At 47.5% G+C, this 27,481-nt stretch overlaps 1 long non-coding RNA gene across 2 annotated transcripts in view; it reads left to right on the forward strand.

The window, feature by feature from the left end:
* LOC136577496 (uncharacterized) overlaps positions 1-27,481 on the forward strand; it is an 89,661-nt gene that overhangs the window by 57,476 nt on the left and 4,704 nt on the right. For both annotated transcript variants that reach the window (XR_010786497.1, XR_010786498.1), the window contains exon 5: positions 26,748-26,845. This is a non-coding gene — a long non-coding RNA (uncharacterized lncRNA). The remainder of the gene's footprint in view (positions 1-26,747; positions 26,846-27,481) is intronic.

The following is a 27,481-nucleotide window of genomic DNA, read 5'->3' on the forward strand; positions in this document are numbered from 1 at the left end:
ATTCCGGGGGTCCGATGGTGACAGCCCTTTACATGCTGCAGTGACAGCCCTTTACATGCTGCAGTCACATAGACTGCAGCATGTAAAGGGTTAACACAGCAGAGATCGGAGGTTTTCTCTGATCTCTGCTGTAAGAGCTGGTACCTAGCTGTCCTCTGACAGCCAATCACTAGCTCTCCCTGCCACAGAGACCATCGGCTTGCTTCTGACAAGCCGATGGTCTCTATGGCAACCTATAAACAAAGCAGGAGACTTAGAAGCAGGAGATTGCCGACAGATCGGCAATATCGTCTACTGGTTTTTCAAAGCCCTTGCTTTGTTCTCTCTGGGACTGTGCAGGCAGAGCACACTGTCACAGTTTTTGGCATTGTGCTCTGCAGCTCCCATAGTGATACATAGCCCGGAAATCTTCCGGGCTATATCGCTATGGGCAGTGGAGCTCGTCCCGGAAAATTTCCGGGCGTGCTACTCAAGGGGTTAAAAGGTTTTCCAAAAAAATTCTATTACTACATGAATAAGGCATGATAAAAGTGACATTGGGTGGTATCTACCAGCTAGGGCCCACACCCTACCGAAAATGTCATAGTTCCAAGGTTTAGATTTTTATGTATAGACGACAACTTATTTGCATTTTCCTATAAAAATAAATCAGAGTTATGGAGACCTATGATTGCTTTAAGATTTCAGAAACTTAAAATGGACAAAGTTTAAGCAAATACATACCCCCTTTTATGACATTTTTTTTAATGAGATGGGCAATGGGTATGGATTCTGTCAGACACAGTAGGCATGGATCCACCGAACCACCGACTGGTTTGGCTTTTGGGTCAAATCCTGAGGTGTCACTTGAGGTACCCCTTTCTTCACCCTTTAACCTCACCAGTCAGGATGTGGCATTTGTTGTGCGGTTCCCAGGCCGTTACTTAGGAAGTGGCCCCAGTACTGTGGCAGCTGACACTACTAGAGGCCTAGGCACTGTGCCTGAGGGTATGAACAGGAGTGTAGTTATACAGACAGTGTCAAGGAGAGTGTCAAACGTCAGTACGAGAAACAAGCCAGAGATCAGGTAGAAGAGAACAGATTGAGCACAGTGAATCAGGCCAGAGGTCAAGATAGGCATTGGACAGAAGGGTGGTCTGTGTAGTAAGCCGAGGTCAGGAGCGGTGATAGGGATGTAGTCAGGATAAGCCAAATGTTGAGAACCGGAGAATCAAAACCAACTTGTAAGATCAACTCGTGTAGACCAAATAGAGCACAATACTCAGGCACCCTCCATAGGAAGAGGATGCCTGATATAGCGTGAGATGTCCTGGTATTGGCAGGGGAGCGAGATGTTGGGTGTGCACTGGCCCTTTAAGAGGACAGCTGGGAGCACGTGCTATCTTTGGGCTACTGTCAGAGCACAAGCAGACACTGGAGCTAGGTGTCTTCCGTGAGGAGGAGCAGCAAGCAAGCTACAGCCCCTAGAAGAGGTAAGTAGGATGCCAAAACTGTGACAGGCTCACTATCACCAAGCCTGTGAACTCAGCTTAGGATGGGTGTGTGTGTATATATATATATATATATATATATATATATTTGTATATGTCTATATATATATATATATATATATATATATATATATATATATATATATAGATATATATATATATAGATATTGTGAGACAGTGACCGGCAAAGTGCTGGAGGGCAGATATATTTCGCCTAGGATGCTCTCCTATGCAGCTTTAGGGAGCACTTGGGCAGATACGTGCCACCGAGCACCCTGGGCTCGGTGGAGGAAGCCGGCAGTCAGGTGTCAGTAACATTAGGTTACTGACACGTTGTAGTGTGTAAGTGGCTCCAAGCCACATAATCCGAGCCGGCTTTCCTGGAGTGGCCAAAGCGAAGGGTGGGATGGCCACTCCCACGTACCAGGTGAGGCTGGTACCAGGTCTTATAAAGCCTGGGCCTTCAGGTCCTGGAGGAAGAGAGCTGAGACCTTTGCAGGTCTGAGAGCCTGGCTGGCTGTGCGCAGGAACCATTTGTTTACAAGGGTGTAGACAGGGATGCTCCATGTTTAGTAAGTGCTCAGACGAGCAGGAGTTACTTTATGTGGGCCTGAAGTTAAGGTCTGTATTTTGCTTTGTTTGTATTGAAATGAACCCAGACGACTGGACTAAAGACTTTATCCCATGTGTCACTGTCTCTGACTGCTTATGCCCAGATTGCTACCGATCCTAAACGCTAATCCCTCACAATATATATATATATATAATATATATCTCCATTTGTCCTATATGTCTTTTTATTTTCTGAGAGGGACACAATTAATTGTGTCCCCTTATGCAACAGTCCGGTACTCAGGAGTGATAACATCAAACCCTTTTTGAATAATTCCTATACAATTGCAAATCGTCTTCAATCAGTCTTGACCAGAAAGATGCTAAATATACTGATGTTGATGTTGGCACATTATGCATCTGTTTGTAGACAGCAAACTGAGACTCTTCACATGTAGTACTACCTGTTCATCAGGGATGTCATCCAAGCCATTGAGGAGGCAAGTCTGAAGTGGTATGAAGCAGCAGAGCTCTTCCTTTTGTGCAATATTTGTGTATGTTACTATGCAAATAAAACATGTGATTGTGCAAATAGGGACTGTAGTAAGGTATTGCATCATTTTTAGTAAATAAATGAATAAAGTACAGTTAAACAGAATGACTCACAGGTGAATTTTTCTCTAATTACAATTGTTCGCTTTCCATTTTCTTCTCCATCTGACTCAGACCACCATGATGACTCCCAACTCCGACTGCATAGAGACCAGACAGGAAATGAATTGATGCAATCAAATACATTTTATATAAAAATATCTCATGCAACATATAATAATCATCATCACCTTTCACTAACTTGTGAATGCTTCATCCGTAACATTTTTGTATAGATGGTATACAGATGCTGGAGGAAGTAGTCAAGCACCCCTACTGCTCACAGGTGCAATGTTTTGAAAGCTCTGCCTTCTGTCTCAACTATGCGTTTTTAGTGTCTTCCGCATCTTAAAAAGTGATAGAATGGACCCAACCTACTGAAAGATACAATTTCATTAAAATAATATTACTTAGCTACCTATAGTGCTTCAAATAATTCTTCATTACATGCCAATGACATAGCTATGACCCACTCATACTTAAACTATAAAAACACACCAAAGTCACGAATGTAATCTTTTTGAACAATCTCTTTTTTTATTCATTTGACAAAAATGGAGATAAACAATGTGCACTGTTCAAATCAACAATTTACCATGTACAAATCAACTATTGAAATCAACCATTTTTCAATGTGCAAATCAGCGATTGAACAATTGATGTTTGCTGCTTACAATACATTTCGATATTGTTATGTATAAGATGAACATATTGTGTGAGTTTAGAGATTTGGATAGCAAACAGTTAAAAACCACACAAGGTCTTTCTATAATAATCTCGTTAGCTAAAGGTAAAGGCCCATTTAGACACAATGATTATCGTTGTCATTCAGCGGAGTGCTCCCAGCGGGGGATGCAGAGGACAAGTGGGGGGGCGCTTGTTCTCTGCAGCCAACTGTTCCCGGCTGTCTTCTGCATCCAGATGTTCTCTGCACAGAGCGCCCGGCTGTTATACTGCACAATGTCAGTGCAGTAAGACACAACGATTATCGCTCAAAAGACGGCTTTGAGTGAATTTTGAGCGATAATTGTTGTGTCTAAATGGGCCTTTACTGTGATCTCTGGAGTCTCTTAAATATGCATAGTCTGTCACAATGCAATTTGAGTGGGACGCTAGATCCCTTCATGAGAACATCTTTATAAAACACCTATATTATTTAGTATGCTGAGAATAGTATGGGGCATGCTACTCATTGCTAAGATGAGATTGTGGTCAACGCCAACCTAATAGTTTTGACTCGAGGATCTGAGCCCTCACGCACCCAAGGAAGTACCAGCAAATACTTCAATTTCTGGTGATAGGAAGAAAGCAATAAGCGAGTAGGTGATTAGGGAGGAAGTCTTTAACGTATTGTAGATTTAAACAGAATGCTCACTTGAAAATAAGTGTGGACAGTAGGTTTACTCTCCTCAGAGCCTTTAGCTGGGCAGAACCTCAACAGAGCGGAGCTTTCTGAGAAGAATGTGTGCGCTGGACTAGTAGCCCTCCTCTGGAGGCTTCATAATATCTAACGTTTTTGAGACTGAGCTGTTGGATCTTCGACCCGCATGAATTTGTAAGGCAACTCTGAAAGAATAGCTCGATGAAAATGTTGAAGCCTTAATGAGCTAAATACCCTATCAGGTTAATAGCCTGTGGCGGGTCTATCAACTGCTTTTTCAAGTAAGTAAAACTTATGATGACTCCCTTGGTCTACACCATTCATACGGCAAAGGTTGTCAAGCAGTAATGCAGCATCTCACTAAAATTGCTAGCTGAGAGAAATAAACTTAGAAGGAACTAGATCAAAGAAAAGTAGAACTAGGTCAACGAGAGGGTCATCAGGGGAGTTTTATCAATTCAAAGTATCTCTGTGGAAGGGTTGTAATGGGTAAGTTTATATGGTTTATTCCCTTAAATATGTCATCCATGGTGACTAGATTTCAAGGAAGGAGGTTCACGAATCAGACTCCCATGCGGCTAGTTCCTCGACTCTATATAATTCTGATACCTTATCTCTCCAGTGTTACACTGCAGGTGTTTGTTTATCCCTCCAAAAAAGTGGCATAAGAAGTTTTACTGCCGCAATCAAAATGGTAAAAAGGCATTTTTTTAGGGCTTAAACTGTTTTGAGGGCTTCCGGAGTAATACCTCCTCGAGAGAGAATGAAAAGGAGGATCCACAGATTTTGTTTCTCAAACCCTATTGGCAAAACATCACGAAACAAATAAACAAAATCAGTTACAACTGTAATCCGACCTTTTTGGACTCATGGATTCTATGGTAAATATCCAACAAACCTCTTTGATGACATCATTCTTCTTGTATCTTCCTTCTAACGTTCCTCTACTTCTTTCGAAATAGGCAATTTTAAGTCAAACACCTTGTGTCTTTTCTTTCCATAAAATGTTTGGCTTTTCTTATCTTTCCCATAAATATTCTTACGTTTGATCAATTAACATTCAGTCTCGCTTGGATTGATCATGATGTTTGTTTAGGCATATATACCACATTTCTACAATTTCCTTTTGGTCCCTTTCATAGACATAGGTTGGATTCCCAACAATCAGTCATCTCTTTGGATCACTCCTTGCTTTTCCAGCACCTCACCGCCCTCCTCCATTACTGTGCCTGCTGTTGCCCCAGGTGCCCACCTTACTGTACCTGCTGCAGGTACAAAAGGAAAGTCCAGCCCTCCTCTGGTTTAAATAAAATTGGAGCTTTACTAGTCAGGAATAAAAGTATTTCACTAACCAGTGATGTATTTTAAGCGCAACTTACTTTTAATCATAGCTATACTATACTTGCTGTGTAGTAAAAATCATTCAAATTCTGTACTTTAGAATAACTGTGCTATAACTATTTTACCCCACACCCAAAAACAGGAGGCTGCGTGGGAGCAGACTTTCCCTGAGCAGTGGTATTCAACTATATCTGCATTCTGAGGATACAGCTGAAAGTGGCAGGGCGCAAAGGGCACCCTGCCAGCCATAAAACGCGCAGGGCATCGCCCTGGCAGGATGTTACTTCTACAACATATCAGAAGCTATGCCTCTTTTGTCATGCACTGACAGAAGAGGTCTGACCTCAAAAATGATGTGGCTTGCTGTCTACAAAGGCTTGTATAAAGTGCCAAAATAAATACTGAAATTGTCAGGATTTCTAGATATTTTGGATAATTGTCACTTACAGTTCCGTGTGGAAGTTTGGAGCCGTGAGTTCTACTGCTGTAAATAAAAAGGATGCCTGCTTTCTAAGTGCAGATTTGTACATGGGTGTATGAAATACTGAGAGGTATGTCACAAACACATTTATCAGGCTTTATATGAAGATCGGTGATCATCAACTAAATGGCTGACTTATTATAGTGAGTAATAGAAACAGGAGGTACTTTTTAAAGCGGGCAAATTCAAGAAGTTCGAATTACATTTTGAATGCGCCCACCAGTCCATTCATTTCAATGGTAGTAGCAGAAATCACCAAGTACAGTTGGGCCTCCACCGATCAAAAAGTTATGATGTGGATAGAAGATACTTTTATATTTTGGTACAACCTCATTTATGTCTGTGAGCTCCAATGCATAATCTACTGTATAACAGTCCCCATCTACCATGTGTGAAGAGATACCGAAATACATTCTTGAAGAATAAGCACTGGAAGTATTTTTGTTAAAATAAGTGATGTTTTTCATTCAGCTCCCCCTACTAGTAGTAATCACATTGGGACATCAGGGCATTAGTCACTTGGTCTGGGCCGCCATCTTGGAACACATTCAGAAAGTCTATTGACAACCTGAAACTTTCTTTAACTCTTTCCAATCCAATTTCCCTCCCACCCACTCATCCCCACCTATTATTTCTTTTGGGTGGGAGGGCGTGTTGTGGATTTCTTGGAATTACTCAACATAAACACAAAAAATGATGTCATGATGATTTTATTAGCAATTTTTTGGAAATTAAATGTGAGTTGTGAGTTTTTCCTCTCGGGAAGATCATTTGTAACAATCCTTCATTATAAGCATATTGATATAAAACGCATTTATATATTAAGACTAGAGATGAGCACCCAAATGCTCGGGTCCTCAGTATTCGAGTTGAGCTTTTTGCAAAATTCGAGAGCTCTACTTGAGTAATGAATAGAGATGAGCGAACGCGTTCGTCCGAGCTTGATATTCGTGCAAATATTAGGGTGTTCGGGATGTTCGTTATTCGTGACGAACACCATGCGGTGTTCTGGTTACTTTCACTTCCTTCCCTGAGACGTTAGCGCGCTTTTCTGGCCAATTGAAAGACAGGGAAGGCATTACAACTTCCCCCTGTGACGTTCAAGCCCTATATCACCCCCCTGCTGTAAGTGGCTGGGGAGATCAGGTGTCACCCGAACATAAAAGTCGGCCCCTCCCGCGGTTCGCCTCAGATGCGGTGTGAGTTAGATGAGGGACAGTGCTGTTTGTACCGGAGCTGCTGTAGGGAAAGAATTGGTAGTTAGTGTAGGCTTCAAGACCCCCCAAAGGTCCTTATTAGGGCCACTGATAGCTGTGTGTTGGCTGCTGTTAGCAGTGGCAAATTTTTTTTTCTCAAAATCGCCTCTGCAGACCGTTGCACCTGGCATTAGGGACAGAAGTGCTGCATAGGCAGGGAGAGTGTTAGGAGTGAGTGTAGCCTTCAAGAACCTCAACGGTCCTTTCTAGGGCCATATTTATCCGTGTGCAGTACTGTCCAGGCTGCTGTTAGCTGTGCTGCATTTTTTTTTGCTTCTCAAAATCGCCTCTGCAGACCATTGCACCCTCCATTGATACTGCAGGGAAAGAATTGTATAGGCAGGGCCACAACACAGTTATTATTCATAGAACATACGCAGTGCTGCCTTTTGGTGGAAAAAAACTGAAAACAAATCTATTTGTCCAGCCTCTGTCCGTCCTAAGGGCGGTGGACACGTGTGAGCTGCTTGAACAACATTGCTAAATCAGACGCACCCAGCTACGCTTTACTGCTGGCTTCGCCATTTGCTTTCCTTAATTGGGAAAAAAATACCTGCTCTCCAAGAGTTATAATAACTCTGCTACCCTCACGTTCTGTGACACATAAGCAGGGACACAGCACAGTTATTAAACTTCTCATGTTCATTGAATATACGCAGTGCTGCCTTTTGGTGGAAAAAAACTGAAAACAAATCTATTTGTCCAGCCTCTGTCCGTCCTAAGGGCGGTGGACACGTGTGAGCTGCTTGAACAACATTGCTAAATCAGACGCACCCAGCTACGCTTTACTGCTGGCTTCGCCATTTGCTTTCCTTAATTGGGAAAAAAATACCTGCTCTCCAAGAGTTATAATAACTCTGCTACCCTCACGTTCTGTGACACATAAGCAGGGACACAGCACAGTTATTAAACTTCTCATGTTCATTGAATATACGCAGTGCTGCCTTTTGGTGGAAAAAAACTGAAAACAAATCTATTTGTCCAGCCTCTGTCCGTCCTAAGGGCGGTGGACACGTGTGAGCTGCTTGAACAACATTGCTAAATCAGACGCACCCAGCTACGCTTTACTGCTGGCTTCGCCATTTGCTTTCCTTACTTGGGAAAAAAATACCTGCTCTCCAAGAGTTATAATAACTCTGCTACCCTCACGTTCTGTGACACATAAGCAGGGACACAGCACAGTTATTAAACTTAGATAATTCATTCACTAGAGGCAGTGGGGCCTTTGGTTTTCCAAAAAGGGCAAAAATTATATTTGGCCTGCAGTCTTGCGCCAATTTATTTCCTGCCTGTGAAATCAAATCACTGGTAATACAGCATGCTGAGGGGTAGGGGTAGGCCTAGAGGACGTGGACGCGGCCGAGGACGCGGAGGGCCAAGTCAGGGTGTGGGCACAGCCCGAGCTCCTGATCCCGGTGTGTCGCAGCCGACTGCTGCGCGATTAGGAGAGAGGCACGTTTCTGGCGTCCCCACATTCATCGCCCAATTAATGGGTCCACGCGGGAGACGGTTATTAGAAAATGAGCAGTGTGAGCAGGTCCTGTCCTGGATGGCAGAAAGTGCTTCGAGCAACCTATCGTCTACCCGCAGTTCTGCGCCGTCCACTGCTGCCAATCCGAATCCTCTGTCTGCTGCTCCTCCTTCCTCCCAGCCTCCTCACTCCACTACAATAACACCTGCTCAGGAGCGGGAACACTCCCAGGAACTGTTCTCGGGCCCCTGCTTAGATTGGGCAGCAGCGGTTCCTCTCCCACCAGAGGAGTTTATCGTCACTGATGCCCAACCATTCGAAAGTTCCCGGGGTCCGGGGGAAGAGGCTGGGGACTTCCGCCAACTGTCTCAACAACTTTCTGTGGGTGAGGAGGACGATGACGATCAGACACAGTTGTCTTGCAGTGAGGTAGTAGTAAGGGCAGCAAGTCCCAGGGAGCAGCGCACAGAGGATTCGGAGGAAGAGCAGCAGGACGATGAGGTGACTGACCCCACCTGGTGTGCAACGCTTACTCAGGAGGACAGGTCTTCAGAGGGGGAGTCAAGGGCATCAGCAGGGCAGGTTGCAAGAGGCAGTGCAGTGGCCAGGGGTAGAGGCAGGGCCAGACCGAATAATCCACCAAGTGTTTCCCAAAGCGCCCCCTCGCGCCATGCCACCCTGCGGAGGCCGAGGTGCTCTAAGGTCTGGCAGTTTTTCACAGAGACGCCTGACGACCGACGAACAGTGGTGTGCAACCTTTGTCGCGCAAAGCTCAGCCGGGGAGCCAACACCAACAGCCTCACCACCACCACCATGCGCAGACATATGATGGCCAAGCACCCCGCAAGGTGGGACGAAGGCCGTTCACCGCCTCCGGTTTGCACCCCTGCCTCTCCCCCTGTGCCCCAACCTGCCACTGAGATGCAACCCCCCTCTCAGGACACAGGCACTACCGCCTCATGGCCTGCACCCACACCCTCATCTCCGCTGTCCTCGGCCCCATCCAGCAGTGTAGTTCAGCGCACCGTTCAGCCGTCGCTTGCGCAAGTGTTCGAGCGCAAGCGCAAGTACGCCGCCACGCACCCGCACGCTCAAACGTTAACCGTCCGCATAGCAAAATTCATCAGCCTTGAGATGCTGCCGTATAGGGTTGTGGAAACTGAGTCCTTCAAAAGTATCATGGAGGCGGCGGCCCCGCGCTACTCAGTTCCCAGTCGCCACTACTTTTCCCGATGTGCCGTCCCAGCCCTGCACGACCACGTCTCCCGCAACATTGTGCGCGCCCTCACCAACGCGGTTACTGCCACGGTCCACTTAACTACGGACACGTGGACAAGCACAGGCGGGCAGGGCCACTACATCTCCCTGACGGCACATTGGGTGAATTTAGTGGAGGCTGGGACAGAGTCAGAGCCTGGGACCGCTCACGTCCTACCCACCCCCAGAATTGCGGGCCCCAGCTCGGTGCTGGTATCTGCGGAGGTGTATGCTTCCTCCACTAAATCACCCTCCTCCTCCTCCTCCTCCTCTGTCTCGCAATCAAGATGTGTTAGCAGCAGCATGTCGCCAGCAGTCGGTGTCGCGCGGTGTGGCAGCACAGCGGTGGGCAAGCGTCAGCAGGCCGTGCTGAAACTACTCAGCTTAGGAGATAAGAGGCACACGGCCCACGAACTGCTGCAGGGTCTGACACAGCAGACCGACCGCTGGCTTGCGCCGCTCAGCCTCCAACCGGGCATGGTCGTGTGTGACAACGGCCGTAACCTGGTGGTGGCTCTGCAGCTCGGCAGCCTCACGCACGTGCCATGCCTGGCCCATGTCTTTAATTTGGTGGTTCAGCGCTTTCTGAAAAGCTACCCACGCTTGTCAGACCTGCTCGTAAAGGTGCGCCGGCTCTGCGCACATTTCCGCAAGTCCCACACGGACGCTGCCACCCTGCGCACCCTGCAACATCACTTTAAGCTGCCAGTGCACCGACTGCTGTGCGACGTGCCCACACGGTGGAACTCTACGCTCCACATGTTGGCCAGGCTCTATGAACAACGTAGAGCTATAGTCGAATACCAACTCCAACATGGGCGGCGCAGTGGGAGTCAGCCTCCTCAATTCCTTTCAGAAGAGTGGGCCTGGTTGGCAGACATCTGCCATGTCCTTGGTAATTTTGAGGAGTCTACCCAGGTGGTGAGCGGCGATGCTACAATCATTAGCGTCACCATTCCTCTGCTATGCATCTTGAGAAATTCCCTGCAAACCATAAAGGCAGCTGCTTTGCGCTCGGAAACGGGGGCGGGGGAAGACAGTATGCCGCTGGATAGTCAGGGCACCCTCCTGTCTATTTCTCAGCGCATACAGGAGGAGGAGGAGGAGCATGAGGAGGATGAGGAGGAGGGGGAAGAGACAGCTTGGGCCGCTGCTGACGGTACACCGGCTGATTGCCTGTCATCCTTTCAGCGTGTATGGCCTGAGGAGGAGGAGGAGGAGGAGGATCCTGATAGTGATCTTCCTAGTGAAGACAGCCATGTGTTGCGTACAGGTACCCTGGCACACATGGCTGACTTCATGTTAGGATGCCTTTCTCGTGACCCTCGCGTTGCACGCATTCTGGCCACGACGGATTACTGGGTGTACACACTGCTCGATCCACGGTATAAGGAGAACCTGCCCACTCTGATTCCCGAAGAGGAAAGGGGTTCGAGAGTGTTGCTATACCACAGGACCCTTGCGGACAAGCTGATGGTAAAATTCCCAGCCGACAGCGCTAGTGGCAGAAGGCGCAGTACCGAGGGCAAGGTAGCAGGGGATGTGCGTAGATCGAGCAGCATGTACATCCCAGGCAGTGCAACAGTCTTTAAGGGCCTGGCCAGCTTTATGGCTCCCCACCAAGACTGTGTCACCGCTCCCCAGTCACGGCTGAGTCGGCGGGAGCACTGTAAAAGGATGGTGAGGGAGTACGTAGCCGATCGCACGACCATCCTTGGTGACGCCTCTGCCCCCTACAACTACTGGGTGTCGAAGCTGGACATGTGGCCTGAACTAGCACTGTATGCCCTGGAGGTGCTTGCTTGTCCTGCGGCTAGCGTCTTGTCGGAGAGGGTGTTTAGTGCGGCTGGGGGAATCATCACAGATAAGCGTAGCCGCTTGTCAACCGACAGTGCCGACAGGCTAACACTCATCAAGATGAACAAAGGCTGGATTTCCCCAGACTTCTGTTCTCCACCAGCGGACAGCAGCGATACGTAAGCAATACGTAGGCTGCACCCGCGGATGGAAGCTACGTTCTCTCTCACCATCCAAAACGGGGACATTTCTGCTTCATCAATCTGTGTCTAATATTCCTCCTCCTCCTCCTCCTGCTCCTCCTCCTGAAACCTCACGTAATCACGCTGAACGGGCAATTTTTCTTAGGGCCACAAGGCTCACTCAAATAATTTTTCAGAACAATTTTTATAAGTTTCAATGCGCTTAAAAGCATTGGAACTTTAACTTGAACCAATTTTTCGTTACACTGGGCTGCCTCCAGGCCTAGTTACCACTTAAGCCACATTAACCAAAGCGATTAATGGGTTTCACCTGCCCTCTTGGCTGGCCATGGCCAATTTTTGGGATGTACATTAGTACTGTTGATACAGCAATTTTTGTGGGCCCTCGCCTACAGTGTAATCAAATTAATTTTTAGCCCACCTGCATTACAGCTGACGTTACCTCAGCTGTGTTGGGCAATGCAATGGGATATTTTTATGTACCGCCGGTGGGTTCCAGGGAGCCACCCATGCTGTAGGTGCACACTGAGTTTTTAATACATCTGTTCACTTCTAAAGAACCCGTCTGACTGGGCCATGCAGTGTGGGCCGAAGCCCACCTGTATTACGCACGACATTACTACCTCAGCTGTGTTGGGCAATGCAATGGGATATTTCTATGTACCGCCGGTGGCTTCCTGGCACCCACCCAGGCAGTGGGTCCACAGGGAGTTTAACCTACATGTGTCCACTTGTAAAGAACCCCAGTCAGACTGGGGCATGCAGTGTGGGCCGAAGCCCACCTGCATTAAGCACGACATTACTACCTCAGCTGTGTTGGGCAATGCAATGGGATATTTTTATGTACCGCCGGTGGGTTCCAGGGAGCCACCCATGCTGTAGGTGCACACTGAGTTTTTAATACATCTGTACACTTCTAAAGAACCCGTCTGACTGGGGCATGCAGTGTGGGCCGAAGCCCACCTGTATTACGCACGACATTACTACCTCAGCTGTGTTGGGCAATGCAATGGGATATTTCTATGTACCGCCGGTGGCTTCCTGGCACCCACCCAGGCAGTGGGTCCACAGGGAGTTTAACCTACATGTGTCCACTTGTAAAGAACCCCAGTCTGACTGGGGCATGCAGTGTGGGCCGAAACCCACCTGCATTAACCCTTTCCAGTCCACTGTGTGACCTGTGAAGACATTAGGGTTTAAGGCTGTACAGCTCCGTTGTTGGTAGACGTCCGTCGGGGTTCTCTTACTGTATATTGCCAGCCTCTCTGCTGTCGGAGCCTATCCTACGTGTCAGCTCATGCAGTACTGGCTTTAGCCAGCATATAGCGCCGTTGTATAACAGCAGAAAAAGAGTAAGCCCCCTAGGAAAACCATATACAAATTGGATTGGAAAGGGTTAAGCACAACATTACTACCTCAGCTGTGTTGGGCAATGCAATGGGATATTTCTATGTACCGCCGGTGGCTTCCTGGCACCCACCCATGCTGTAGGTGCACACGGACTTTTTACTACATCTGTACACTTATAAAGAACCCCAGTCAGACTGGGGCATGCAGTGTGGGCCGAAGCCCACCTGCATTAAGCACGACATTACTACCTCAGCTGTGTTGGGCAATGCAATGGGATATTTCTGTGTACCGCCGGTGGGTTCCAGGGAGCCACCCATGCTGTGGGTCGACAGGGACTTCACAATAGGGAGTTGTACCTGCCTGTGTCTATGAATTAAAAAGCCCGGTCTGACTGGGGCATGCAGACACCTTGACAGAATGAATAGTGTGTGGCACATAGGTTCCCCATTGCTATGCCCACGTGTGCAGCTCCTGATGGCGGTGGCACAGGATTCTATTTCTCATTGCTTCTGTACAGCATTGTGGGCTATCGCTCCGCCACTTTTAAAGAGGGTCGCTGCCTAGCCGTGCCAACCTCTGCAGTGTGTGCCTGCGGTCCCTCGTCATGGCAGACGCAATTCTAAATAGACATGAGCGTGGTGTGGCATGAGGGCAGCTGAAGGCTGCCCAGGGACACTTTGGTGTGCGCTGTGGGGGGGGAGGGGGGGCGGTTGGGCAGCATGTAACCCAGGAGAAGTGTCAGTGGAGTGTCATGCAGGCAGTGATTGTGCTTTGTTGGAGGTAGTGTGGTGCTTAGCAAAGGTATGCCATGCTAATGAGGGCTTTTCAGAAGTAAAAGTTGTTGGGAGGGGGGGGGGGGCCCACTCTTGCCGGTATTGTGGCTTAATAGTGGGACCTGTGAACTTGAGATGCAGCCCAACACGTAGCCCCTCGCCTGCCCTATCCGTTTCTGTGTCATTCCCATCACTTTCTTGAATTGCCCAGATTTTCACACATGAAAACCTTAGCGAGCATCGGCGAAATACAAAAATGTTCTGGTCGCCCATTGACTTCAATGGGGTTCGTTGTTCGAAACGAACCCTCGAGCATCACGGGAAGTTCGTTCCGAATAACGAACACCCGAACATTTTGGTGTTCGCTCATCTCTAGTAATGAACCCCATTGACTACAATGGGAGACTCGAGCATTTTTGTATGTGGGCCGCCGTATTCCGAGTTTTTTTTTTCTGGTCTCTCTCTCCTCCCCCCCCCCCCCCCCCCCAGCCCAAAAATTTGTCGTTGACGTGCGCGCTGCATAGCGGCAGGGAGGGGCTGGAACAGGCACGTCACAGCAGGGAAGAGCCAAAAACTAGGGCAGGGTTGAGCACGCGTGATGCTCGTTCGAGTAATGAGCACCATCGAGTATGCTAATACACAAACGAACATCAAGCTTGGCAGAGTATGCTCGCTCAACTCTAATTAAGACACTATTCATTTCTAATTTCTCCAATGATAAATAGTTAGAATTAGAGAAATTTGAAATGAATAGAGTCTGTTCTGCATGTGCATATTACATTACACAAGATCGCACATGTGTAGAACAGCCGCTGACATCAGAGAGCTGTCATGCCTAGTGTTAAAAACATGCGTCGGTCCTTGCCCAACATCAGAGCTATGCAGGGAAATCTGAATGTCGGACGAGGTCCGACATTGGTTTGGAAAGGGTTAAAGCTAGCTTCTGCCAAAATTTATTTCATCACAGCAATTTCAACCAACACTTGATCCATTTATAGCACTCAGGAACAAAGTAAATCCTGGCCATCTGGCCTCTTACTACACATAACACATTTGCCCTTAATAAAAGGCCTAGTACCTCAAAACTTCACATCAGCATACTATATGTCCGAGCACAGGGGAAATCTCATCCACTTGTCATTTCTTGTGGTCACCAGCCTACAAAGCTTCTCTATCATCAGAGTGAAGCCAGGAACCCAGGAGATCAGATACTATAATCTTTCACTGAGCCCTCTCAGATTCCTCCTAATTAGGCTAATTATACAGCCCAACACCTTTTCTTCCCTGGGTTTCACACCTAAACCAATGCAGCATTCCACAATTTTGCCCTCTTGTAGCTGCTTTAATATTGTAATAACTGCATTCCTACAACACCCACTTTTTAAGCCTGTGTTGACTTTAGCATCATGACTTTCATTCTCAACATTGCCAAACAAACTTTTGAAATAGATTCCAATGAACCATGAGAGATCCCATATACTTATAGTATGTCTCTCGGGTTCAGCATTGCTCTAGACCGTGGTATCCCATCAAACAATATGGAAGCAGGATATGACAGAGACAAGTGGCGGTGTGCACAGAGTCTTATTAGTGAATATTACAAAGTGCATTGTTGTTGACATAATCCCTGTAATGTCACATGTCAGTAATTTATCAAGAACAAGAGGTCAGGTTTTTTGACATATTGGAGATGCTTGCGTTAACTAGCACAGCATTATTGTCCACTTTGAGCAAACCCCTTTTGCTACAAGGGTGCTCCACTGGTCAGCTGTATTTTGTGGAGGAATCCAGAAGCAATAGTTAAGTCTCCCTGGAGTAATACTGTAGTGAAATAAAGTATAACATGGTTTCCATTTTAATCAATCATCTGTCTAGGTAATGTGCGCATGTAGAATCATAGAATGGTAGAGTTGGAAGGGACCTCCAGGGTCATCGGATCCAACCCCTGCTCAATGCAGGATTCACTAAAACATCCCAGACAGATATTAGATCTTGCAGATTGAGAAGCTATTCGCCACTGATGCAAATAAATAAGTCATCAATATAGGGTGTCTCAAAAGTGTGGAAAAGCCGGTAGAGAATGAAAACACTTTGGCAGACGGTGGTGCAATTTTGTATACAAGCTGTGGCGGAAGGTGGAAATCTCTTAGGCCATGCGACCAACATTTTGAATTTGGTTTCATCTCTAATTTTTCCAATGGGAAGTTAGGTGTGTGATATATCAAATTGACAGAGAGTTTCACCAGAAATAAACTATGGTGTGATTCTTTTTCCATTTTCATGTTAACACAGTGATTTTTCTTCATTGCAGGCAATGTGAATGATGGCATTACCTGAATCAAAACATGTTGAGATCATTCTTATGTCAGGTGAATGAAGCACAGGTCATTATAGCAAATTGCAATCAACGATATCCAACCAGAATTCCCATTACCCGCAGTGCAGTTGTCAAACTTCTTTCCAAATTCCGAGAAGCAGTGTCTGTCGCTGCGTGACCTAATACGTTACTGATGAAGCATCAACAACTGCTATTCTGGCCTCATTCAGTGGATTTTGGTTCCCCCGCAGCTTTTATGCGAAATTGGATCACCGCTGCCAAAGCGTTTTCATTTTACATGAGTGTTTCCACACTCTTGAGACACCCTGTATACACCCCCCACACCCTTCCCCCATGAACTCAGAATTACATAGATTTTGTAATGGCTTCATAGTTGTCAATTAATAGGCAGGAAATTTGTAGGAGTTGCAAGCACCATCACTGAGGATTAGAGATGAGCGAACGTACTCGTCCGAGCTTGATACTCGTTCGAGTATTAGCGTGTTCGAGATGCTCGTTACTCGAGACGAGTACCACGCGATGTTCGAGTTACTTTCACTTTCATCTCTGAGACGTTAGCGTGCTTTTCTGGCCAATAGAAAGACAGGGAAGGCATTACAACTTCCCCCTGCGACGTTCAAGCCCTATACCACCCCCTGCAGTGAGTGGCTGGCGAGATCAGGTGTCACCCGAGTATATAAATCGGCCCCTCCCGCGGCTCGCCACAGATGCATTCTGACAGAGATCAGGGACAGTGCTGCTGGTGCCGCAGCTGCTATAGGGAGAGCGTTAGGAGTTATTTTAGGCTTCAAGAACCCCAACGGTCCTTCTTAGGGCCACATCTAACCGTGTGCAGTAGTGTGGAGGCTGCTTTTTGCAGTGTTGCACTTTTTTTTTTTTGTATATCGGCCGTGCAGAGCATTGCGTCCTGCAGTAATTTTACATTGTCCAGGGCCAGTAGTGGTGAGGCAGGGACAGAAGACATATTTAGTGTATATGAGAAGTGGGCCTTTCCAAAAACATTTGGGAAAAAAAATCTATTTGGGCTGCCTGTGACCGTCCTCAGTGTACTGGGTCTCTGCTGGGGGTAGTTGTCCTAATTCATACGCAGCCAGCTAAGTGTTACAGCAGGCTTGCGCAAAATTCTTTCCTGCCTCTGTGTTGCCTCTTACATCACCGCTGTATTCCTGTCCACAAGTGTACTGGGTCTCTGCTGGGGGTAGTTGTCCTAATTCATACGCAGCCAGCTAAGTGTTACAGCAGGCTTGCGCAAAATTCTTTCCTGCCACTGTGTTGCCTCTTACAATCACCGCTGTATTCCTGTCCACAAGTGTACTGGGTCTCTTCTGGGGGTACTTGTCCTGATTCATACGCAGCCAGCTAAGTGTTACAGCAGGCTTGCGCAAAATTCTTTCCTGCCTCTGCTGTGCGTTCCGTAAGCGAAGTCAGCCTCCAACCACAGGCCAATAAGCGGCACATTTAATTACAGCGTTCTGTTTCTGCACTACTGGTAATACACCATGCTGAGGGGTAGGGGTAGGCCTAGAGGACGTGGACGCAGCCGAGGACGCGGAGGCCCAAGTCAGGGTGTGGGCACAGGCCGAGCTCCTGATCCAGGTGTATCGCAGCCGACTGCTGTGGGATTAGGGGAGAGGCACGTTTCTGGCGTCCCCACATTCATCTCACAATTAATGGGTCCACGCGGTAGACCTTTATTAGAAAATGAGCAGTGTGAGCAGGTCCTGTCGTGGATGGCAGAAAGTGCATCCAGCAATCTATCGACCACCCAGAGTTCTGCGCCGTCCACTGCTGCAACTCTGAATCCTCTGGCTGCTGCACCTCCTTCCTCCCAGCCTCCTCACTCCATTACAATGACACATTCTGAGGAGCAGGCAGACCCCCAGGAACTGTTCCCGGGCCCCTGCCCAGAATGGCCAGCAATGGTTCCTCTCCCACCGGAGGAGTTTGTCGTGACCGATGCCCAACCTTTGGAAAGTTCCCGGGGTCCGGGGGATGAGGCTGGGGACTTCCGGCAACTGTCTCAAGAGCTTTCAGTGGGTGAGGAGGACGATGACGATGAGACACAGTTGTCTATCACTCAGGTAGTAGTAATTGGAGTAAGTCCGAGGGAGGAGCGCACAGAGGATTCGGAGGAAGAGCAGCAGGACAGGTCTTCAGAGGGGGAGGCAAGGGCAGCAGCAGGGCAGATTGGAAGAGACAGTGCTGTGGCCAGGGGTAGAGGCAGGGCCAGACCGAATAATCCACCAACTGTTTCCCAAAGCGCCCCCTCGCGCCATGCCACCCTGCAGAGGCCAAGGTGCTCAAAGGTCTGGCAGTTTTTCACTGAGAGTGCAGACGACCGACCAACAGTGGTGTGCAACTTTTGTCGCGCCAACATCAGCCGGGGAGCCACCACCACCAGCCTCACCACCACCAGCATGCGCAGACATATGATGGCCAAGCACCCCACAAGGTGGGACGAAGGCCGTTCACCGCCTCCGGTTTGCACCGCTGCCTCTCCCCCTGTGCCCCAACCTGCCACTGAGATCCAACCCCCCTCTCAGGACACAGGCACTACCGTCTCCTGGCCTGCACCCACACCCTCACCTCCACTGTGCTCGGCCCCATCCACCAATGTCTCTCAGCGCACCGTCCAGCCGTCGCTAGCACAAGTGTTGGAGCGCAAGCGCAAGTACGCCGCCACGCACCCGCACGCTCAAGCGTTAAACGTGCACATAGCCAAATTTATCAGCCTGGAGATGTTGCCGTATAGGGTTGTGGAAACGGAGGCTTTCAAAGCTATGATGGCGGCGGCGGCCCCGCGCTACTCAGTTCCCAGTCGCCACTACTTTTCCCGATGTGCCGTCCCAGCCCTGCACGACCACGTCTCCCGCAACATTGTACGCGCCCTCACCAACGCGGTTACTGCCAAATTCCACTTAACAACGGACACGTGGACGAGCACAGGCGGGCAGGGCCACTATATCTCCCTGACGGCACATTGGGTGAATTTAGTGGAGGCTGGGACAGAGTCAGAGCCTGGGACCGCTCACGTCCTACCCACCCCCAGAATTGCGGGCCCCAGCTCGGTGGTGGTATCTGCGGCGGTGTATGCTTTCTCCACTAAACCACCCTCCTCCTCCTCCTACGCAACCTCTGTCTTGCAATCAAGATGTGTCAGCAGCAGCACGTCGCCAGCAGTCGGTGTCACGCGGCGTGGCAGCACAGCGGTGGGCAAGCGTCAGCAGGCCGTGCTGAAACTACTCAGCTTAGGAGAGAAGAGGCACATGGCCCACGAACTGCTGCAGGGTCTGACAGAGCAGACCGACCGCTGGGTTGCGCCACTAAGCCTCCAACCGGGCATGGTCGTGTGTGACAACGGCCGTAACCTGGTGGCGGCTCTGCAGCTCGGCAGCCTCACGCACGTGCCATGCCTGGCCCACGTCTTTAATTTGGTGGTTCAGCGCTTTCTGAAAAGCTACCCACGCTTGTCAGACCTGCTCGTAAAGGTGCGCCGGCTCTGCGCACATTTCCGCAAGTCCCACACGGACGCTGCCACCCTGCGCACCCTGCAACATTGGTTTCATCTGCCAGTGCACCGACTGCTGTGCGACGTGCCCACACGATGGAACTCTACGCTCCACATGTTGACCAGGCTCTATGAGCAGCGTAGAGCTATAGTGGAATACCAACTCCAACATGGGCGGCGCAGTGGGAGTCAGCCTCCTCAATTCTTTACAGAAGAGTGGGCCTGGTTGGCAGACATCTGCCAGGTCCTTGGAAACTTTGAGGAGTCTACCCAGATGGTGAGCGGCGATGCTGCAATCATTAGCGTCACCATTCCTCTGCTATGCCTCTTGAGAAGTTCCCTGCAAAGCATAAAGGCAGACGCTTTGCGCTCGGAAACAGAGGTGGGGGAAGACAGTATGTCGCTGGATAGTCAGAGCACCCTCCTGTCTATATCTCAGCGCGTTGAGGAGGAGGAGGAGGAGCATGAGGAGGATGAGGAGGAGGGGGAAGAGACAGCTTGGCCCACTGCTGAGGGTACCCATGCTGCTTGCCTATCATCCTTTCATGTATGGCCTGAGGAGGAGGATCCTGAAAGTGATCTTCCTAGTGAGGACAGCCATGTGTTGCGTACAGGTACCCTGGCACACATGGCTGACTTCATGTTAGGATGCCTTTCTCGTGACCCTCGCGTTACACGCATTCTGGCCACTACGGATTACTGGGTGTACACACTGCTCGACCCACTGTATAAGGAGAACCTTTCCACTCTCATACCCGAAGAGGAAAGGGGTTCGAGAGTGATGCTTTACCACAGGACCCTGGCGGACAAACTGATCGTAGAATTCCCATCTGACAGCGCTAGTGGCCGAAGGCGCAGTTCCGAGGGCCAGGTAGCAGGGGAGGCGCAGACATCAGGCAGCATGTACAGCATAGACAGGGAAACACTCTCTAAGGCCTTTGACAGCTTTATGGCTCCCCAGCAAGACTGTGTCACCGCTCCCCAGTCACGGCTGAGTCGGCGGGAGCACTGTAAAAGGATGGTGAGGGAGTATGTAGCCGATCGCACGACCGTCCTCCGTGACGCCTCTGCCCCCTACAACTACTGGGTGTCAAAGCTGGACACGTGGCCTGAACTCGCACTGTATGCCCTGGAGGTACTTGCTTGTCCTGCGGCTAGCGTCTTGTCAGAGAGGGTGTTTAGTGCGGCTGGGGGAATCATCACAGATAAGCGTACCCGCCTGTCAACCGACAGTGCCGTCAGGCTTACACTCATCAAGATGAACAAAGCCTGGATTTCCCCAGACTTCTCTTCTCCACCAGCGGACAGCAGCGATACCTAAACAATACGTAGGCTGCACCCGCGGATGGAATTATTGTTCTCTATCACCATCAAAAATGTGGACCTTTTAGCTTCATCAATCTGTGTATAATATTCATCCTCCTCCTCCTGCTCCTCCTCCTGAAACCTGACGTAATCACGCCGAACAGGCAATTTTTCTTAGGCCCACAAGGCTCAGTCATATAATTTTTGTAAACAATTTTTATACGTTTCAATGCTCATTAAAGCGTTGAAACTTTCACCTGAACCAATTTTTATTTTAACTGGGCTGCCTCCAGGCCTAGTTACAAATTAAGCCACATTAACCAAAGCGATTAATGGGTTTCACCTGCCCTCTTGGTTGGGCATGGGCAATTTTTCTGACGTACATTAGTACTGTTGGTACACCAATTTTTTGGGGCCCTCGCCTACAGTGTAATCCAATTAATTTTTTGCCCACCTGCATTAAAGCTGAGGTTACATCAGCTGTGTTGGGCACTGCAATGGGATATATTTATGTACCGCCGGTGGGTTCCAGGGAGCCACCCATGCTGTGGGTCCACAGGGAGTTGTAACTGCATGTGTCTACTTCTAAAGAACCCCAGTCTGACTGGGGCATGCAGTGTGGGCCGAAGCCCACCTGCATTTAATCGGACGTTACCTCAGCTGTGATGGGCACTGCAATGGGATACATTAATGTACAGCCGGTGGGTTCCAGGGAGCCACCCATGCTGTGGGTGCACTTGGAATTCCCATTGCGGAGTTGTACCTGCCTGTGACTATTTATAAAAAAACGTGGTCAGACTGGGGCATGCAGACACCTTGACAGAATGAATAGTGTGTGGCACATAGGTTCCCCATTGCTATGCCCACGTGTGCAGCTCCTGATGGAGGTGGCACAGGATTGGATTTCTCATTGCTTCTGTACAGCATTGTGGGCTATCGCCCCGCCCCTTTTAAAGAGGGTCGCTGCCTAGCCGTGCCAACCCTCTGCAGTGTGTGCCTGCGGTTCCTCCTCATGGCAGACGCACTTATAAATAGACATGAGGGTGGTGTGGCATGAGTGCAGCTGAAGGCTGCGCAGGGACTCTTTGGTGTGCGCTGTGGACACTGCGTCGTGCAGGGGGGGAGCATGTAACCCAGGAGAAGTGGCAGTGGAGTGTCATGCAGGCAGTGATTGTGCTTTGTTTGAGGTAGTGTGGTGCTTAGCTAAGGTATGCATTGCTAATGAGGGCTTTTCAGAAGTAAAAGTTGTTGGGAGGGGGGGGCCCCACTCTTGCCGCTATTGTGGCTTAATAGTGGGACCTGTGAACTTGAGATGCAGCCCAACATGTAGCCCCTCGCCTGCCCTATCCGTTGCTGTGTCGTTCCCATCACTTTCTTGAATTGCCCAGATTTTCACAAATGAAAACCTTAGCGAGCATCGGCGATATACAAAAATGCTCGGGTTCCCCATTGACTTCAATGGGGTTCGTTACTCGAAACGAACCCTCGAGCATCGCGATAATTTCGTCCCGAGTAACGATCACCCGAGCATTTTGGTGCTCGCTCATCTCTACTGAGGATCCTAAATTAACATTTGATATCCCTCCTAAAACAACAACTCTGTTGCTCACACTCTGTAAATTTATATCTCGTGGTGCTATCTTTCGTAATCACATACTTTGCCGTAGGCAGTCTTTCGGTACACATCGTGCTTCCGTTTCATTAGATATATGTTACATGACACCCAAAGCCTCACAAGCATAATCCTAATTATTTTTCCATCATGTTAGGTAGGAAGTGTATGTTAACACTTTAGTGCGCGACACACAAAAGCGGATTGCTCTGTTTTCCTAATTTGTCCAAAAAGGATATTTTTATAAAGTTTTCCTTTGTTTCATGGTATATATTGTATAATGTCAATGATGTATTTATAGGTAACGTTAGTTGGGTTAAAAAAAGACATATGTCGAAACAATTCAACCTATTATTCTTCAGTGTTGATTCAGGTAACTTCTGTTAGCCAAAGTCTGGTGACACTGGACGACTATTAACGACTCGATGAAAATAATGTATTTCTCTACCGATTTGTTTCAATGGGCCGCTCGTTATCAAGTGTCAGCATTTAGCATTTTCACCATATGACCGAACCAAACAGCGCTGAACGGACCCCATTGACTATAACCGGGTCCATTCAGTTTCCAGACAGCCAGCATTTACCCAGATATGACACAACAAACTAGTGTTGTGTGCTGCACTATTTTGTCCTATTTCAATCAACAATGGAGATTCCAAATGGTCTCTGATGTGAACAAGCTCTTAGTGTTTATAAGGGCTACTAAGAGCACACTCAGTGTCTGGTCCCTCAATGTGGGAAGAAGGCATCAAAAATGGGCAAGAAGAATCTGCAATATATATAGCCTCAATATTGTACTTGTCCAGTATAAGTGCCCAGTTCAATATAAAGAAAATCCAGACCTGTGTTTGGAATAACTTGTTTTGCAATTATACAATTGCAAGGAAAAGTAAGTGAACCCTTTGGAATTAGGCTGCCTATCCACAGGCGATAGTCATAGTGTGATCCACAGCAATAAATCGCCCATGGATCACGGTATGAAAAGCTTTCCATAGGCTACGTATGGAAAGTGCAGCCCAACATCTACGAGTGGAGAATCATAGCAATTCTCCACTCGCAGGATTAAAATCGCGGCTGGAACATGCTGGGATTTAATGCGATTCTCCGCGATGAGCCTGTCTATTAGATAGGCTCATCGCGGAGACTTGTCAGTGCTCCACCCTCCTCCCCCACTGTTGAATATTGCTAGCGGCCGGCCGATATACGCTACATTGGGATATGAAAATCTGCTGAACGGGCGCACAAATCAAATATTTGTGCGCCCGTTCATATGGCCTGGTGAGGCAGGCGCAAATGCGCCGAGCTTACCAGGCCATCGCCCATTTCCCTCAGAGCATTTTTCCCTGCAAATGTTTTTCTATTCATCATTTCTGGGATGCCTTGTGTGCACAGCTCTCTGCAGATCATGCTATAGCATTTTGTTAGGGTTAAGGAGAGAACTCTGAATAGATCATTTCAAAACACAAATCTTTTCTATTCAACCATTCTTTAGTTGATTTCCTTGTGTGCTTTGGGTCATTCTCTTGTTGTATGACCCAAAGTCTATTCAGCTTGAGGTCATCAACTGCTGCCCTTACATTCTGCTGTAAAATTATTTGATACACCTTAGAATTCATTGACTCATCTATGATCACAGGGCGTCCGGCCCAGAGACAACAAGGCAGCACCAAACCATAATGTTGGGTTTCACAGTTGGGATGAAGTTTTTGCATTGGTGGGCTGTGCTTCTTTACCTCCAAACATACCATTAGGCTTCGTATGCCTAATGTGAAAAGCACCTGTGAAACCCACTCTTACAATCTCATCTCCTTAACTGAAATACCTGTTGCCAATTAATTGGAGAGGTAAACATAGAAGTTCATTTACTCTTTCTCTCTGTGCTGTTCCTTTACTCAGTGTGCTAAATAGAAAATACGAAAAGTACAATTTTCGTGTTAGTAGTTTACTATATGTTTGTGTATAATTGTAACTAACCGTAGATAACAATCAGACCAATCAGTGCAGAAATCCAGGTAAATCCAGAGACTTTTTCTTGCAACTGTACAATTGGAGAAACAGGAATAAACTGATTACAGTTCTAGATCTAGGTGTTATTTGTGTAAAGCTATTCTTTAGTTGAATTGCACGACAGGAAATTAAAACTCACAGGACTTGGCATGTATTCCATTAGTTTTCAAAGTTCAAATAAATGACTGCTTGCTTAAATGAATGCTCGGAGTACATATTTATATAATAAAAAGACGTCAGTCTGAAACCATGGTGAGAAACAGAACGACTAAAAATAATGACTCCTTTTTTTTCTTTCTGTAACTCATTTTAAAATGTACCAAAATAATTGAGAAACATCGCCCCAGAGAATTACTAATTAAAGGCTCTTTTGTTAATATACAATCCATTGTTTTAAAAGGCTTAGAGTGAAAGCATTGACAACCAGCAATTCTGTGAAATGCCGAGGCTTTTACACGTTCCATGAAACACAGTTTCTGGTCCCAATGTCCAACAGTAATAATAGAATCAAATCCAGGATGACAACAAGTCTCTGCAGGGCTATTCATTACTTTCATGTTGATGAGGAACATTCATCACAATAGTATATAAATCCACATTGCACTTCATATTGTACCCCAACATATTGTACTTAGACAAAGTGTACACAATTTAAGCATCATTGTAGTTTAAGTATAAGGTGTGCCCCACCAGGTCTTATTCATTGTATGGAAGTAATACTTTTAGGGCTGGAGGGAAAGGATATTGGGATAAACACATGATCGGACATGTTCACACCAAACATAAACCGAACATGCATGCAACAAAGGGAAAACAGAGACCTTAACCCCACACCAGCACCGGACGGCCAAATATTTACCAGCTTTACTAACACAACAAGCAGATGGAAATACAAAGACATACAACATATTAGTTAGTATTTTGGCCAAAGTACCTAAGCTCACAAGCTCATCTCAAGGGTCCTCGTTGCCTTGCTAGTCCCTACACTAACAAGATAAGTAAACCAACGAAAGGGAACCCTGCCTACAAGCAGGTCAATCGTTCTGATAAGAACAGCCCCACATTGGAGCTTAGGGACCACTTGTCTTAACCTAGATAGGAATAGGCAGGAACACCAAATAAAGACATAACACAATGGTGTCTGCTCACCTACAGACACAGGGAATTCCAACATACAACATAATACACACCAGATATCTGAACACTTACAGATATACACTGAACAAGACTTTTACACCAGGTGTCTGCACACCTACAGACACAGGGGAATCCCACCCAGAACCTCACGCATGCATACATACACCAAAACAGACATAGTTTAAACGGGGATGGAGAGGAGACATAAATTAGATATTAGAAAAAAACTTTCTGACAGTGAGGGTGATCAATGAGTGGAACAGGTTACTAGGGTAGGTGGTGAGTTCTCTTTCAATGAAAGTGTGCAAACAGAGGCTGGACAAATATCTGTCTGGGATGATTGAGTGAATCCTGCACTGAGCAGGGGGCTGGACCAGATAACTCTGGAGGTCCCTTTCAATTCTACCATTCTATGATTCTAAACATCCACACCCACACACAAGGGGCAGAGTCCTTCTACTATTTGAGCTGCTCTGGTGGTGGAACACCTATGATGTCACTTGTACTTGATTGTTTGGTAGATATATACCCACCTATGTTTAATATTCATAGACTCCTTGAGAAAGCAGGTGGTGAAACGCGCGTCAGGGTGCAGGAACGCACTACTGGTATATCTGTAGTCCTTTTTCTTTATGCATATTGGATTGAATTATTACTTTATAAGCACAGAATACTTCTATATATTTTTATACCAATGTATTGGCTTGTTTAAATGCAATATCACCAGTTTGTGTGAACCTGTTTATATGGACACTGCATACCATGTTTTTTTTTCATTTTAGTAATCTTAAGGTCTAATAGAATTCTATTTATTTTGCTTCTGTGTCTTCTATACAGACACATGGTGATTGCCTGCCTGGAGAACTTCACACCATCAACCAGCCAAATCAACCAAACCTGCAGCAGTGTGCTCCTGGAAACCTAAAGAACTACAGGTGCCAAGAACACAACGGGACAATACTTAACTAATGCCATTATAAAGTGAAATGCCTAAAGTCATTGGACAGGAACTAATATCATGTACGACACCCCCTCTAGCCCGGTAGAGTGCAGCAATTCAATGTGGCATTGATTCCACAAGTGGATGGAAGACATCTGGAGGGATGTTGAGCCATGCTGTCTAGATAGCCACACACAGCTCCATAGTATTTGTAGGTGCAGGATCTCAGGTGTGAATGGACCTCTCCGCCACAAACCATGAATGCTCAACAGAGCTAATGTCCAGTGTACATGCAGGCCACCCTATTTGTAGAAACAGTCCAAAATGCTCCTCAAACCAATTCTAGATAACTTGGGCATTGTCCTTCATAAAGTCTATGAAGGACTGCAAAAGGTCACCAGGCAGTGAAACGTAGCAGGCACTGGTCAAAGATGTGCTTAGGTGGACTAGTGGACCCAACCCATGCCATGAGAACACACCCCACACCAGTATGGAGCAACCACCAGCACTCAAAGTGCCATGTTGACAGCTGGAGTCCATGGCTCTATGTGGTCTGCACCGTACATGAGTCTTACCATCAACCTAAAACAGTTGGTACTGTGCCCCATCGAGTCATGCCACATATTGTCAG

This window comes from Eleutherodactylus coqui, chromosome 8, assembly GCF_035609145.1.
Source record: "Eleutherodactylus coqui strain aEleCoq1 chromosome 8, aEleCoq1.hap1, whole genome shotgun sequence".
NCBI lineage: Eukaryota > Metazoa > Chordata > Amphibia > Anura > Eleutherodactylidae > Eleutherodactylus > Eleutherodactylus coqui.